The sequence below is a fragment of the Macaca fascicularis genome, chromosome 4 (genome assembly GCF_037993035.2).
Source record: "Macaca fascicularis isolate 582-1 chromosome 4, T2T-MFA8v1.1".
In the NCBI taxonomy this organism is placed as follows: Eukaryota; Metazoa; Chordata; class Mammalia; order Primates; family Cercopithecidae; genus Macaca; species Macaca fascicularis.
This window is the reverse complement of record NC_088378.1, coordinates 129,171,723-129,189,100: the sequence shown is the minus strand read 5'-3', so window position 1 is coordinate 129,189,100 and position 17,378 is coordinate 129,171,723. Positions and strand designations below refer to the sequence as shown.

Genomic DNA, 17,378 nt, shown 5'->3' with positions numbered 1-17,378 from the left:
TAGCCCAGGCTGGAGTGCAGTGGCCGGATCTCAGCTCACTGCAAGCTCCGCCTCCCGGGTTCACGCCATTCTCCGGCCTCAGCCTCCCGAGTAGCTGGGACTACAGGCGCCTGCCACCTCGCCCGGCTATTTTTTTTGTATTTCTTAGTAGAGACGGGGTTTCACCGTGTTAGCCAGGATGGTCTCGATCTCCTGACCTCGTGATCTGCCCATCTCGGCCTCCCAAAGTGCTGGGATTACAGGCTTGAGCCACCGCGCCCGGCCTATATTGCATCTTAATACCTGGTAGTGCTATATATTTTAATATCCAATAGATCTGACTCCCTTCCCCCAAAACCACTTTCAGAATTCCCCCGATGTTCTTATCTATTTATTTTTCCAAGCAGACATAGAAACATCTTGTGAAATTTAAAACATCCTGATGGGACTTTCAGAGGAATGGCATTAGACTCATGAACTAATTTCAGAAGAATCTAAATCCTTAATTTCAAGTTCATCATCTAGAAATAGGGTTTTAGTTAAACTCTTTAAGTCTTCTTCATCTACAACTAGGCAATCTGTAGTTAATAATAACGTTATCATTTTTCTTTATAATATTTATTCTCCAAGGTACTATTTTATGACTCTCTGCATTGACTAAAACTTGAAGAGGTAACCAGTGATGCCTTTAGTGTTTCACCAGTAAGTACAGTGGCAGTGGGCTGCATGAACCTGATCTTTCTTATAATGTTAAAGATTGGTCACTTTATATATCACTCTTAAAGTGGTATGTAAAAACTTAAAAACTGATTGAATACACTTTTGGAATTAATGAGGTTATTACATATTTTTATTTAAACAACTTACGTGAACCATAGGGAAATATATGTATATGAAGCCATTCTTGCATTCCAGGAATATAATCTATTTGGTTATGGTAGAACATTCACATTCTCTATTGTTGAAATCTACTCACCAGAATTTTGTCTAAAACTTTCTTTTTTTTTTTGAGACGGAGTCTTGCTCTGTGCCCCAGGCTGGAGTGCAGTGGCGCGATCTCAGCTCACTGCAAGCTCCGCCCCCCCCCCCGGGTTCACGCCATTCTCCTGCCTCAGCCTCCCGAGTAGCTGGGACTACAGGCGCCCGCCACCTCGCCCGGCTAATTTTCTTGTATTTTTAGTAGAGACGGGGTTTCACCGTGTTAGCCAGGATGGTCTCGATCTCCTGACCTCGTGATCCGCCCGTCTCGGCCTCCCAAAGTGCTGGGATTACAGGCTTGAGCCACCGCGCCCGGCATGTCTAAAACTTTTACATTCCTAAGTGAGACTGGTATAGATCCTCCCTTTGGGGACTTGCCTGTTTTGATATCAGGGCCATGCTTGCTTGAAAGAAGGATCTGGAAGTTTTCCATCTTTTTTCTCAATCCCAGAACAGTTTATATAACATAGGAATTATCTGTTCCTTGAGAGTTTAAAAGGATTTTCAAAGGCTTTTTTATATCTTAAAATATTCCACCTGGCACAGGGGTGTATGAGCGTGTGTGTGTCCATGTGGACATTACCATGTTAGTATACATTTAGAATGACATGTAAGATACTGATCTCAAATGGAACAACTCTATTATAATTTATGGCCGTTCTTTCCCCCAAGAAAAGGGAGTAAATGCCCAAGATGATAAAGTGTTGAGAAAAAAACGCATTTTCCCAGGCTTTGGTTCCAAGAGCCTCCTTTTAAGAGGCACATGAAGGTTATAGAAGGTGATCATGGTATATTGGATGTGTTGAACCATTCAAATTTCATTGAGGCTGACCAAGTTTGGCAACCACAACTTGACCACTGACATTCGGAACTAGAAAAGCTAAGACCTGGAGAGACAAGGAGAACCTCTGTCTAGCCCCAGGTCACCTCCAGCTCTGTGGTAAAGGTCTTCCAACTTCCCATTTTATTGTGTCATCTCCAGCCTAGGATGCTTCCCCTCTTCCACTGCAATAAACACTTGTCACTCTAAGGCTTTCTGTACTGCAGGGCCCCTGGACCAGTGACCCTACAAGCACTTCACAGGCACCACAAATAAAGGCTCAGAGTTGTTTTGGACTGAATGTTTATCTTCCCCCAAACTCCTATGTTGAAGCCCTAAACCCCAATGGGATGCCATTCGGAGATGAGGTCTTTGAGAGATAATTAAGTTTAGGTAAGGTGATGAGAGTGAAGCTCTCACGATGGGATGGGTGATTTTATAAGAAGAGGAAGAGGAGATTCCTGTCTCTGGGTGCACAAGGAAGAGATCAGGTGAGCACACAGCAAGATGGCTCTCACTCACAAGCCAAGAGAAGAGGCTTCAGAATAAAACTTACCTTGCTGAGCACCTTGATCTTGGGCTTCCCAGCCTCCAGAGCTGTGAAAAATAAATTTCTTTTTTTTTTTTTAGATGGAGTCTTGCTCTTTTGTCACCCAGGCTGGAGTGCAGTGGCACAAGCTTGGCTTACTGCAACCTTCGCCTGCCGGGTTCAATGATTCTCCTGCCTCAGCCCCCCGAGTAGATGGGATTACAGGTGCCTGCCACCACACCTGGCTAATTTTTCTGTATTTTTAGAGACATGGTTTTACCATGTTGGCCAGGCTGGTCTCAAACTCCTGACCTCATGATCCACTCACCTCAGCCTCCCAAAGTGCTGGGATTACAGGTGTGAGCCACTGCGCCCGGCCCATAAATTTCTATTGTTTAATCAACCCACTTTATGGTATTTTGTTATGGCAGCCTGAGCTAAGACAAAAATGTTGTGGTAATGTCTGTCAAAAAGTACAATGTCATCTGCCGTGGAGTAAGATATGCCTTAAGTGAAACCAGTGGTAAGGGGTCTGAACAAATTAAGATTCAATGTCAGCCGGGTGCAGTGGCTCACGCCTGTAATCCCAGCACTTTGGGAGGCCAAGGCGGGTGGATCACGAGGTCAGGAGTTCCAGACCAGCCTGACCAACATAGTGAAACCCCGTTTCTACTAAAAATACAAAAATTAGCCAGGCTTGGTGGTGTGTGCCTGTAATCCCAGCTACTCAGGAGGCTGAGGCAGGAGAATTGCTTGATCCCAGGAGGAAGACGTTGGAGTGAGCCAAGACTGTGCCACTGCACTCCAGCCTGGGTGACAAAGTAAGACTCTGTCTCAAAAAAAAAAAAAAAAAAAAAAAAAATCCAGTGTTTGCTAGAACGTGCAAGAACTGTGCCATAAAAGCATATGAGCACAGATGAGGATACTAGAAGGACTCAAATGGTAATGCTTTGCCCAGGAATGCGGTTAACAGGCAATAACTGTAGGTGTTAGAGTGCCACAGAATGGTCTTTTTATTGAGAAAGACACATCTGAGATCACGTCCTTGTTTACAGGAGACCCATGAAATGTTAGAATTAGGACACCTTTTGCCAGTCAAGGTGATGAGTGTTAGGACAGTCCTGCAGGAAGGCAACAAACTTGCTTTGGCTCCAGGATTTCATGATTCCATTCATAATTTCACACGGGCGAGCAAGCAGTCTTTCTGTCCTGGTCAACAAGGATAGAGGAGTTGCTTTCACACCAGTCATGGCCTAACACAGAAGCTTAATCCTGGCTGGAAGGCAAAGTGTGTTTGTGGCAAAGCCAGGCAGACGTGTAATGAAAGCAGAATGAGTAATGTTTAGTTAAGCTTCTGGATGGCAGGGGTGGTTGGGTGTATGTTTGGGGATTTTTAATGACTCCAAAAGGCGTCTTAAAAAGTCACACTATTTTGGCACTTCTGAGATGCAACTTTTGCTACAAGTACTAACACCAGCAAGTGACTGCTACAAGTATTAATACTAGCACTTACCAGCAACATTTCTCACAAGCACCCCTTCCTTTCTGGAGCTCCAGGGATCAAACCAAGCTTTCTGCATATTTGTGGGGGGGTGGGGAGGTGGCGCACACACCCTTTCCCACCCGCAGAGGCATACCATACAGCTGAAAGCCAGATCAAATTGAAGACATTTATCAATTTTAGGGTTAAATGGTGGAAAAGGAAAAACTGTTGACACACTTTCTAATTTGAACTACTTAGGTATTGTAAGATTTTCTTCCTGCTGGTGGAAAATTAAACTAACAATTCTAAGTTAATGACTGGAGGGTAAACGGTTCCCTCTTTATAAAATAAATTGGATTTACCAAAACTTGTATTAAAATGGATTTTCTCCCAACTTTAACTTATAAATCCAATCAAGATATGACTCTAGAGAACTCTTAGGCTCCAAGTGAGGCTTCAAAAAGTAGGGTGTATTTCCCTACAGTTGCGCATTCAGGAGCTAACTCCACATCACCGGGTGAGCGCCCAACACCTGGAGGGCAAATGCAGGGCAGTGCCCACCCTCCCTTGGTGTACTTTTCACAGGTGATGTCAGAAAAATAAGAACAATGTAGTAAATTATTCCTAAAGCTAAGCGTTTTCAATTTAAAGATTTTTGTTTTGTTCTTATATTATCTTTTCCTACTACTTTGGCATTAAGATGGTTTTTTCATAAAAGCTTGGTGATGAGTGTTAAGAGTTTTTAAAATGTCCTAACTTGGCAAAATAAAAAAGACTGGGAGTCCTAGGCCAATGCCCTAAAGCTTTTTTTTTTTTTTCTTTTTTTTTTTCTCTCTCTCTCCTAGTGCTTTCTTGGTCCAGGCAATCTTCATTTGAGAACCACTAGTTTACAGCACTCTCTGAGCCAAGGAATTTGGAGTCAATCAGTGCTCATCTAGGTATCAAAATGGTGGCAAGCCCCAAGTGCAACTAACAACCTACAGAAAACGGAAGTCTAACTTTAGTCAACACTCAGGGGAGTGGGGATGAAGAATGTAGTCTTCAAAGCTCCTGGTCATTCTGGAACACTGTTCTCCTGCTGCACCCTACATGCTCAGCCCTCCATCGTCAAAGCCTCCTCCTCCTGGTTCTGAAACAGGTGGTAAAGCTTTTGGAGGCCCTGTGCCAACCTGTGCTCTCCCCACCATTAATCTGGGAAACCCAAATCAAGATGCTTGACCCTCCTGGGATTCTGAGAGGTCAGCCCTGTGGCACCAGAGGCTTTCGGGAATGATTCACCATATCGTCAGCTGAAATTCTACTAAAGTGTATGCCCGAGACTAGCTTCTCAGTACTGCGGCATCTCACTCAATCCCAGTGATCCGAAAATCCATCCATCCTCCCAGGACAGCTGGTTCAGGAAACCAAAGGCAAGGGGGGTCACTCATCCCTCCAGAGCCTCCAAACTGAGAATAAGGAAAAAAATCGCCAGGCTCAGTGGCTCACATCTGTAATGCCAGCACTTTGGGACACCAAGGTGAGTGAATTATGAGGTCAGGAGATTGAGACCATCCTGGCCAACATGGTGAAACTCCATCTCTACTAAAAATACAAAAATTAGCCAGGCATGGTGGCGCGTGCCTGTAGTCCCAGCTACTCGGGAGGCTGAGGCAGGGGAATCGCTTGAACCTGGGAGGCGGAGATTGCAGTGAGCCAAGTTGGTGCCTCAACACTTCAGTCTGGCGACACAGCAAGACTCCGTCTCAAAAAAAAAAAAAAAAAAAAAAAATCAGCTGGCACAGGTCATGACAGGCCATCAACTATTTAAGAGATTTTTCAACTAAGAATATAAGAACATATTGCCATAAAATTTTAAAATCTCTATATTCTAGAGGTTATATCTATTTTTAATTGTATGCTCCTTAAACTTCTCTCTATTTAGGCTTCCCCCAAAATGAATTCTAACAGAAAACAAACAAACAAACAAACAAAAAAAAACACTTCAGTAAAAAAAAGAATCCACAAACACTAAATATTTTAATACCTTTATTTACCTTTTCTCTAACAGAACTAATCAGCAGCAGATAATATATTTATTGTGAAGAGAGTTAATTTTCTAGATTAAACATGTACATAAAAACATAAAGGTGACAATATTTGGCAATATATGACACTAATAAAGGTAACATTTATTGGGCTAGCCACTGGGCTAAGCGCTTGACTCGGATGGATCACCTCAGTTAATCCTTACAGCAAACCTATAAAGTAGGTGCTATTCTTATTTCCATTTTATAGATGAGGTTATAAATGAGGAACCTCATTACTGTAATTTAATCTTCACCAACCCAGAATTTGAGTTCAGTGTTTACTCTGGCTATTAAAAGGTTGAATAAGCAAATGAGAAATTAAACGGGATTTCAGAAGGTATATTTAGCCTGCTAGACGGTCCTACGTTTTAAGACACACTGAAGAACAGATGCTACCTGCTTCTAACAGGATGTGTTTGGGAAGGTTCTGCTTGACACTATACCACATTAAAACACTGGAAGATTCAAACTTTTACTAGTTAAGGTTGAGTGTCCTCTCACTATTATCCCCAATGACTGGTCCAAGTTAGTAAGGTTATTATTCTACTTCTACCGGTGGTACAGTATGATGGATGTCAGCTGTGGCTCCCAAGATCTATTTTCCTCCTCCCCTGACAGTGTCCAGAACTCTACACACCCCCAGTGTCCCCACAGCCTGGTGCAGAAGCCAGTTTGGTGCAGAAGCCAGCCTGAGGATGAACTGACCCAGGGAGGAAGGAGCAGCGAGATTAAAAAAAAAAAAAAAAACTTGGATGGTTTAGGATACTGCTGAGCTGCTGGTTCACGCCCACCCTGCAGTCCACCCTATCCCTGCACATGGCAGGTACATGAGCTGATTAATCAGTTCATTGTGCTGACCTCACAATGCAAAGTTTCACTCAAACATACACAAAAGCTTCTTTTGGTCTAAAGTAGAAACATCCTTGTAATCCAAGTGACCTTCAACTCTTGACTCTGTGAGACTGTTCCCATTTGCTCCGCAGATCCACCCTCCATCCCCCTCCACACAGCTCTGCCCTACAGAGGCTCTGCCCTCCGTGGACAGCACCCACCCAGTTTCCTTGCCTTCTGGCTCTGACTGAGGCTACCTAATGGGAGGCACCGGCATCAGGAGACGGGAGATCTCAGGGGTTCAATGAGGATATTTATTTTCTTGGCTCTTTCCTGGCCATGCTGCTGTAGGTTGATTACATTCCTCTACCAGGGACACTTCTCTAGCTCCTGTTTCCCATCCTGACAGCCAATCCCTCCCTCTTCCTTCCAGGCCTAGGCACAGTAACAGCTCCCTGACACTGCTGACCCTGGGTGCTTCAGCATCCCTTGTTGGCTTCTCTTAACTCTGCCTGCATCCTTATAAATAGTCCTTTCAGTAGAGGCTCTTCAATTACCCCATTTGCACGAGCCACATGTTTCCGACTGGAACCCTGAGACACAATGGCTTTAAAATTAAATCAGAATTAGGCACAATAAAAAAGAAACCGAAGCAATCAACTCTGAGCCTCACATAGGAGGAATGGAAAGTTTGGCACATGCCAAGAAAACAAAACCACACACTGAAATAATCAAATCAGATACCACCACCCCCTTCCCCACTGTCACCAAGAATGTGTGGAGGACGGAGCCATCTCCTGCTGGATCAGGGTTTACACCTGAAATAAAAGCTTAACATTCTATTTATGCACAAACTACTGACCCTTGAAACAGCTTGTGGGAGGCCCGGCAGAGGAATCATAGCTGTATGCCCATTTTATGGAGGGACAAACTGAGAATGGAAGGGATCTTAAGGCCAGAGCTGATAAAAACACGAGGAATGCCCCAGGGCCAGCTAAGGGTCCTGAGTCCAGGAATCCGCCTCTGGCATTCTCTGTGGAGCTTCCCACAGCAGCCTTCTACACCACCACTCTCCAGAGATGCATCCCAGACATTTTTAAGTCCTTCTAAACACTTCTAGAACTACCATCCGTGGACGTCCATTGGATCCTCAACTATTTACAACTCTGCGAAATCAAGAGAGACAAGACGCCCTCCACCCCATTCCAGAAGCTGCCAAAAACCATTATGTGAATCCACAATCCCTGACCATTTCCCAAAGAAAATTTTCTAGAAATCAATGGATGTCCAGGCCCAGAGCAGCCCTCCTCCGCTTCCTGGGCCGTTCTCCACAATATGTGGGTCCAAGAAATGGTCTTACGACTGCTTTGCTGTAAAATGTTCCAACACCAACAATACCCAAGAAGCTACCTGTTTGAGGATGAAGAGGCTGAATCTTTCAGGGTTGTCCTGCTTCTGCGTCTTCTTCCTTCAGCATCCTCCACAGCCAGGGCCTGCAGGAGTGACCCAAAGAGCAAAGTCAGGACATCTGGCTTCAGCATGGGAACAGTAAGTATTGATCAGGAAGAGACTGGAGGACTGACCCGGGATAAAACCCTGAAGAACCCAGCAGCTGATGGGCCCACCCAGGAGGAGGACCCAGCAAAGGCTGCTGAGGAAGGTCCCCAGGGGAGAAGAGGACTTAGGAGACCAAGACGTCCAACTTCACTCTGGTTATTCAGGCTCTAAACCCAAGTCATCATGGCTTTCCTCTTTCCCTCACACCCCACGTCTAATCCATCAGCAAAGGACACCAGCTTTAACGTAAAGTAATATCCAGACCCTCACCATTTCTCAACACCTCCACTGGTACCACTTTGGTCCAAGTGAGCAGCATCTCTCATTAGGTTACTGTGATAACCCCCTAATTAGTTGTCCCACTCCTCCCCTTACCTTTCTATAACCATGTCTTGGAGGTTGAACAGTGTCTCTCCAAGATTCCTATGTTGGAATTCTGATCCCTCGGATCTCAGAATGTGGCATATTAGGAAACAGGGTCATTGAAGATGTCATATTAGGAAACAGGGTCATTGATGATATAAAAGTTAAGATGAGGTTCTACTAAAGTAGAATGGGGGTTCCTAATCCAAAATGACTCTGGTATCTTTATAAAAAGGGGACATTTGGAAGATTGGAGGTTTTCTGCCACAAGCCAAGAAGCTACCCAGAGTTGGAGAAGGGCCCAAAACAGACCCGTCCCTGGAGTCTCCAGCCAACACCTTGATCTTGGACTCGCAGCCTCTAGAGCTGTGAGACAATAAATTCGTGGTTTAAGCCATCCAGTGTGTAGTACTTGGTTATGGCAGCTCAAGCTAACAAATACAGCATGCTCTCCAGAGCAGCCTAAGTGATCATTTAAAAATCACTCTTCTGCTCAGAACACTCCTATAGTATTTCATCTGTATCAAAGTAAAAGCCAAAGTCCTTGAAATGGCCACAGTCCAAATGACTTGGCTGGGCGTCTTCCCTGATGGACTGAGACACCTGACCCCTTCTCCTCCTACTCTGCCCTTCCTCCATTTCCTCCAGCCACAATGGCTTCCTCAAACATTCAGGAAGGCTCCTGCCTCAACCCTCTGCACTTGCTCTTCCCCATCCTTGCAGCATTCATCCCCCAGGCATTTGTCACTTCCTATAGGTTTCTGCTCTCATGTCCTTTGCAGTGAGGCCCACCTCCAACCCCGGCCCCCTTCCTAGCCTCCTTCCCTGTTGTATTTCTCTTTACAACTCTTATCACCACCTGACATTTATTTATTTTTTTCGTCCCCCTTTCCCCATTTCCCTTAAATTGTAAACTCCCTGAGAGCAGGGACATCGTATTATGGTGTGCCCAGAGCCTGGCACATAGTAGGTGCTCAAGAAATAGCTGTTGAAAGACTTTGTATGATGGAATCAAATAAGCCAAGAGAAAAGAAAGTTGCAAGAAGGAGGAAGCTGTCCACAGTGTCAAAAGCAGCAAAGAGCCCAGACAGATAAGGACTGAAGTGTCCGTTGTGTGTGGCAACATGGAGGCCGCGGGTGACCTTAGAGAGAGCAGCCCCTGCAGAAGGCGGGAGGCCTCTGCAGCAAACCCACCAGCTCCCTGCCCTGGACCAGGTACAAGCCCCCACCGGTGGAGGCCAGCCTGCGTGGGCTGTGTTAGCAAGGGCAGCTTATTTCCATACATCCATCTGTGAGGGGTGGAGAAAAGAGAAGGTGAGGCTGAGGGGTGTGAAGGTCTGAGGAAGTTGGGTTGCAAGACTGAGGCGTGAGGTCCCAGGGGCTGTAGGAAGCAGGGAGACCCCTGTACACGGAGAGGGTTCTCTCTGGCCAGGAGGAAGGATGTTTCTTTCTCTGAGTGCAAGGAAATCAGGTGGGAATGAGCCCAGATGCAGGTCAGCACCCAGGAGGGCAGGCGGACACCTGAGTGGGCTAGTCGTGGAGTAACATTTTCAGTGAACAGAGAAGCCAGGTTGTCTCCTGAGTGGAGAAGGGCAGATAGGAGAGGAGGCTGGGATGCATGTCCCACTGTGGGTATCAAGTGCAGGCGTGGCCCTGAAACCCAGCACCTCCTGACGTTTGTGCCCTAGGTAGCTCACTCTCTCACCCTAGTCCACACCCTGACTGAGACAGCCAGCTGCTGGCCAGCATCCAGGAGGGCCCTGCTCTAACCAGAGGCCGTGGTTTCATAGAGGCACAATCTGCATGGATGTGGGGTTTTCTGTGACAGCCCTCAGTAGCCAGGGTTTAGGAGAAGTTCCTAAAGCTGAATTCAAAGCCCCAAGCAGGTCCATCTCTTTCTATGAAGGGTTCATCATTCTCCCGGGCTCCCAGACCCAGAACCTCATACTCCACTCCCTTAAATCCTCCCAGTCACAAAATGATGCCTCTTCCTGCATGAGAAGATTCATTATTCCTTGAGTACCTACTAAGTACTGGGTGTGTTACAAGTTAAAATCCTCAAACAAGAGTCCTGTGAAGTGTTTTTAGCCACTATTTATAGACGACAAAACAGGTTGAAAGAGATGAAGGAATTTGCTCAAGGTCACACAGGTAGCAAGTGGCAGAGCTAAGATTTGAAACTTTCCACTTCCCTCTCGTCTTTTCTACATATACTACCACCACCCTAGTCCAAGTCCTCAACATTTCATTCCTAACACTTGACATGACAAATGTCTCCTAAGTTACCTCCCAGGACTGCCCATTTACAGTTCACAAATTGAGACGGATCTTCTTACAGCACTGCATTTACCAATCCCGGCCCCATGCTTTGGCTTTGGAGGCTCCTCAATACAGGAACATTCCAAGCTCCACAGCCACCCCTTGGGATCCTTCATAAACGGTGCACATCTCCTTCTTCAATCTTGCTTCCCATGCGTACCTCTGCTCACCCCATCTGTAATCCCCTGCCCAGTCCATGCACCCCATCAAGGTCCCAACACCCAGCACATTCCTCCCCTGCAGCTCTGCCGTCTGGCCACCCAGCTCCAGCCCTCTCCTGCAGTCTGCTGGGCGGCACCAACCCAGCTTACCAAGCTCTCCTGGCTCTTCTGAGCTCACTGCATCTAGCTTCTCTGGGCAAGAGTTCCCTGTGCTCATGTGGACTGCAAGCCTCTTGAGGGCAATGAATCGTCTATTGAAAATGCTTGCAACTGCCTGCTGCTCAACACAGTGTCTCAGTTATTTGATCTACAGAACAATCCTGATGCTCAGGCAATATGATTCCAGAAGTTTTTCAGAAAATACAGGGGAACCGGGATGGCCAAGTGAACGGACATGGGGCCTTCTTGAAGCTGGGAGGCATACCTATTCTTCCTGTTTAGGAGGCACCGGAGTCCAGCACCTCCTAACATCCACTCTAACGGGGAGGAGGACGGCTGGATTTGGCTCCTCCCTCCTCTTCCTGCACCTGCATATTCAAGGTCTTGGTGTCCTTCCTTTGCCACCCTTTCACATGCTTTTGTAGACATAGATAGATATACCCTCTTCTTCCTGCTTCAAGGGAGAGCTTGAAATGTGAGAAATCCAGCTGTATGGAGAAGCTCATGGTGACTGGCAGAACAGTCAGGGCTGGGCGCCCAGAAGCAGGAAAAAGAATATTCTTTTTCTGGGAAATGAGAAGTTGGACTGATCCACTTCAATCACTGGCTACGGACCACCATCTAACAATTCTGGGATTCCCAGAGCCACAAGAGGAAGATGCCCGGGAAAAGTGAAAATCAGCAAAGCACTCAAAGGCCATCCAATCACCCCAGGCAGACAGATGGGCAGATCTGGGTAACAAGGGGCTGAGAGAAAACCATAGGTTTCAAGGGGATACTGTCACCAAGATGCCCTATAAGAAATCAGGATCTACCCAAGCCAGGGGCAACCAAAGGGGCAGTGTACTACTCCTCAGGACTTAGCTGAAGTCATAGGAGCACTGGAGTCAGGCCTGGGATCAAATCCTAACTTCACCTCTTGGAGTCTGGCTCTGCATAAGTGACTGTGATGCCTAAATAAAATAAGTGTAGGCTGGGCGCGGTGGCTCACGCCTGTAATCCCAGCACTTTGGGAGGCCGAGGTGGGCAGATCACGAGGTGAGGAGATTGACTATCCTGTGAATGGTGAAACTCTGTCTCTACTAAAAATACAGAAAATTAGCCCGGCGTGGTGGCGGGCGCCTGTAGCCCCAGCTACTCGGGAGGCCGGAGAGAATGGTGTGAACCTGGGAGGCAGAGCTTGCAGTGAGCCGAGATCGCGCCACTGCACTGCAGCCTGGGTGACAGAGCAAGAGTCTGTCTCAAACAAACAAACAAACAAACAAACTAACTAACTAACTAACTAACTAACTAACTAACTAAATAAGTGTATGGAAGTATAATATCTAGCACAGTGCCTGGCCTTACATAAGGGGCTTCCTCAGTCGTGCTCCCCTCCCCGTTTCCAGCCTTCAGACCTCACAGCTCTCTCTACTCTTACTAACAGAAACAAGCACAGAGGCCACAGAGCATTTCCCAGCAAGAAGGTTTCCAAAGAAGGACGGCAGAAGTCCGCAAAGGAACAAACAGGCCACCCCACTGCTGGTAAGAGAGAAGCGCCGGACCTCGGTGAATGCCCGGGTTTCAAAACACAAAAAGCTCCGAGCCTCTTATCGTACCTAAACAGGAAGTTTGTGACAAACTTAGAAAACACGCATGCACAGTGGCAAGAGGCTGCACGCCACTGAGAAAAGATGAAATCCGGCCCTGCTGGGGGCCCTGTGTGGAGGAGGAGCGTGCGGACCCGACACTCCCACCGCACCAAGATCTTCCTGGCTCTAGGAGACACCCTTACCCTGGGCTTCTCCTCACCCCAAGCATGGGAGGGATTTGGGCCAAAATGTGCGGAGCTGCTCCGGTTTCCAAAGCCAGGCTCTGCTCACCCCCTCCTGCTCTCTCTCCCACCTCTACCCACTCAGGCATCTAGGACATCAAACACTCCCAACAGCTGGCAGGGGCCTAGTGACTGAGGTGTTTAGCGGGGGGACCATTTTTTCAGCTGGGAGATCTTAACACAGAAAGGGGAAGTGACACACAGAGGTCCCGCAGAGCTCCCGTCCTCAATCTGATCTCCATCTGGCTGCCCGGCCAGCGTCTGTATCATCGGGCCCTTCAGCATTCCACAACGGGGTCTTCAGCTGCCATCTCCTTCCCCTTTGACATCCTGCCTGGCCCTAACATTTTTACTCGCATTGTTCACACCAGGATGGGGCTCGATAACTTCAGTTCATTTATCTGAAAGTGCAGGCAAATGTGGACACAATCTGTGTCTCATCTCAAGTAGAGGACAAACTAGGAAGCTCCTTCCCTTTTGTTCACAATCTCCCAAGCACCTGTGGAATTGGCCCTTCGTCCAGGCAGTATATTTGGTGGCTGTGCTCCAGTAAATACTCGGTAGATTAATAAACAACATCAATACCTCCCTATTGCGCCTCCCCAACCAGGTTATGTCCCACTTGTCTCTGAGTCACCCTCAGCAAGAACGGGTCCCTCCACCCCTCCTGAGTGGAGGGCCCAGCTGTAAACTCGGTCTCCTGATGGTTGGCTCCTCAGCGCCCCCACATTCAGCACCTCCCGCAGTGGTTTCCTCGCCCCCCCCAAGTTAGGTTCCTTTTTAAAAAAATGACTCATTTAGGAAGAGACAAAACCAAGAACTTCAATGGTAAAGATAAAACGGCAAGCACCAAGACTCTAAACACCTCCCACTCCATGTAGAATTTAGATCCGATACAGCTTCCCCAAACTGGACCTCCTAATTTGGAACTTACGGTATACACAATTCTTCTAGCAAAGACGCTTCCAGTAATGTCTCAATATTTCAGCGTCTTCTTTAAAAATAAAGATGGCCCCAGGACTCCAGGCAGTAGTTTTTGCAAAATGAGGGAATGAGAAATTAGAGATTAAAGTCCATGCTTTGAACTTCTGGGTCAAAAAAGTAATTATTTGATGTTTTACTATGTTTATGAGTCTAATTTATCGATTGCAGGACATAGGCATTATATCACAGGCCTAATGAGAATTATGGGGAGTTTTTCATTAAAAAATGACTTCTTAGTATGTAAGAAGCTTATGACATTTGTGCACAGTATCTGAAAGGAATGAAATTATATGATACAATACAGAGAATCATAACATTTCAGGGCTAAAATGAGCCATTAAGATGACCCAAATCCAGGGGTTCCCAATGTTAGCTGCATTTCTGAAAAAATTCCCAGGCTCCCCCAGATTCTGACACATTCCGTCTGAAGTGGGGCTCTGACATCAACTGTTTTCTTTTATAAGCTTCCCAGTGATTTTAATGTGCCTACAGGGTTGAGAACCACTTATCTGCAGATAAGAAGGCTGGGATCTAAAAGAACTGAGGAGGCCAGGCACTGTGGCTCTCATCTATAATCCTAGCACTTTGGGAGGCCGAGGCGGGTGGATCACTTGAGGTCAAGAGTTCCAGACCAGCCTGGCCAACATGGTGAACCCCGTCTCTACTAAAAATACAAAAGTTAGCCAGCATGGTGGCAGGTGCCACCCAGCTACTCAGGAAGCTGAGGCAGGAGAATCGCTTGAACCTGGGAGGCAGAGGTTGCAATGAGCCAAGATCAAGCCACTGCCCTCCAGCCTGGGCAACAGAGGGAGACTCCGATTCAAAAAATACAAACAAATAAACAAACAAACCGAGGAGTCCAAAACTGCAGTCAGTCAGACCCAAAACCAGAACTGAATCTAAAATCTGCACCCCTCGCCCAGTCCGGTTCTACACTTTTGCTCAGGTTTTTGGTATTCACAGATTTGCTAAAACTTTTTTTTAAAACAAACAAACAAAAAAAGAGGGGACTAACTAGGGCTGCCAACTTTTGTTTTGTCAAGCAAAGGTATTTTACAAATATCTACCAGTTATCATACTATCACCACTTCCTGATGTGTCTCTTGCCCATTTGCATATCTGCTGCCCCCTCTAGTCCAGTCTCCACCCAGGAGGTAAAATTTCACAATATTTGGCCCCACCCACTGTTGCATTCACCTTCACTCACCCTGCTCCTTATGACAAATCCAATCAAAACCCAGTCCTAAAAACTTCTCCATCTCCTCCTTCTCTAACTCCAGTTAGAGAAGTCTCCAGTTTCTCAAAGTCTCTTCTCTAACCACAAACTACTTCCCAGTCCCTCTAAACCTACCCTTCACCTCCTCCTAACCTCCACATGACAACATCTGTATAAGCCATACTAACAGTTTTGCTATTCCACACACATTATCCCTTCTAAATGTCTCCCTTATCAATGATATACCAGCAACTAGTCGAAGAGGCTGCCTCTGAGGAGCAGAATTAGGGGGTAAATGATGGAGGCAGGGGAAGGTGGGGGGTCTCTTTATATCCTACCATTCAAATTGGGGACAAGCATGTATTCTTTCCAATGGACACAAATCACATATACACAGAGCAGGTTACAAAATGCATTTTTATTTGCTTCTGTATTTATAAAAACACAGAAAATTGTCTGGGAAGTATACATGCCCAGGTTCTAAATGTAAATGATATCTGATTGGTGGGATTATGGGTGACATTACTTTCATTTCCCTTTCCTCTTTGTTATCTTTATTATGTTTTATTTTCAAAATAAAGAAAAAATAATAGTTTAAAATCTGAACCAGAGCTGGGCATGGTGACGCACGCCTATAGTCTCAGCTACCTGGGAGGCTGAGGCAAGAGAATCAGCTGAGTTTGAGTCCAGCCTGGGCAACATAGCAAGATCCCATCTCCTAAAACAAAACCAAAACCATGAACCAAGGCATCATCTGATGTCTGAAACCTACATAGTATTAAAAAGCAAAGGCACCAGAGCAGGTCACAGACTGGCATAGAGAACTATCTCTTTTCTGTAAAATGAAGGGTCTTTCCCAGCCAGGCCCTCCTGGCTTCTGTGCCCGGCCTGGTTCCTGAGTCTACCACTGCCATTGACCCCAAGCTACCCCTTGGCCCTGCCAGCCCCCAAGAACAGATGTAGAAGAGATGTCCTCGCATAGGTGTAAAGCCCCTTCCAGAGCCTCTCTGGCCTCCTCAGGTCAACCCCCACCAGCTCTCCCTGGCCCCTGAGGAGGATCCATTATCCTCTCCTGAGTGTCTCCTCTGAGCCCTGGTTTTCTCTGTTTTCCTCTATGTTTTCCCCAGGCTATGCTCCCCAAGCCTTTCTGAGTCTCTGCAAAGGGGAGCAGCCACAGACAATCCAAGTAACCCTCAGGCCCACAACCTGTAAATCAGGAGCCCAGAAACTCTAGATGGAGTGCAAACCGTGGGATTCTCCACAGTCCCCATGGCTCCGTAATGTTTTACAAGGCAGAGAAGAGGGGTGGCGGAGTGCTCTAGGTAGCAAGAACAGAACTGAGAGTTCAAAGGCATGGAGGTCAGAGGGTAGGTGATGTGTTTAGGGAAGTAAAAGGCATTCAGGATAACTGGAGTGTCTCTGAGCATGTCCCAGGCCTAGCAGAGAGAAAACTCCAAGGAAACTTATCAAAATTCACAAGGGCCAGCAAAGAAGGGCCTAAATAAAGAGTTCTCAACCTTTCATCTGTTGTGTCTCCTTCCAAATGCTTCCTCACTTGAGCTATCCTTCCAGTGTCTAGGAGGATCTAGGCCAAAAGGAGTGGGTGGTAAAATAGGAATAGAGAAAAAAGGAACGAGATTAAGCAGCTCCACACAGGAGGCGGCCTGAGGTCCTCCCAGTGCAGCGGTTCCCAAGGCCGGGAGACCTGATGCTCAACCCCGTCCTTAGCATCAGCTCCAAAGGCGAAGGACATTTGCAATGTATCCAAACTTCTGGGGCTCTCAAAGAAGCTTTTTAAAGAACTTTGAGACTTCAAGAGTGCCAAAACACGGATTGGCGTGCTCAACCAGATGCATCTGTGACCTGTGTGAGGCCTTCTGGGGAACCCTACAGAGCTGGACTAGCATTCAGCGCCTGTCCTATAAGAAGGAAGCCATTGGCAGTTCTGTCTCCTTAAATGTTCCCCTCCATTGTGCCTGCATATGGCAACCTCATCTGTTCAGGGGAAAATCTTGCCCTGTAGAAGTGCTGTTCTGTTTAAGTAGGTGGTATGTGCCTGTCTTCCCTCCCTCAAAATCTCAACTAAGGCCGGGCACAGTGGCTCATGCCTGTAATCTCAG

General features: G+C 46.6%; 1 protein-coding gene across 37 annotated transcripts in view; it reads right to left on the bottom strand.

Moving 5' to 3' along the window:
- TRERF1 (transcriptional regulating factor 1) overlaps positions 1–17,378 on the bottom strand; it is a 228,739-nt gene that overhangs the window by 128,811 nt on the left and 82,550 nt on the right. For 35 of the 37 annotated variants that reach the window (XM_045390895.2, XM_045390896.2, XM_045390889.3 and 32 more), the window contains one exon: positions 8,097–8,179. The exons of the other annotated variants lie outside the window; for them this stretch is intronic. The gene's annotated coding sequence lies outside the window, so the exon portion shown is untranslated. The remainder of the gene's footprint in view (positions 1–8,096; positions 8,180–17,378) is intronic. 37 annotated transcript variants of the gene reach the window in all.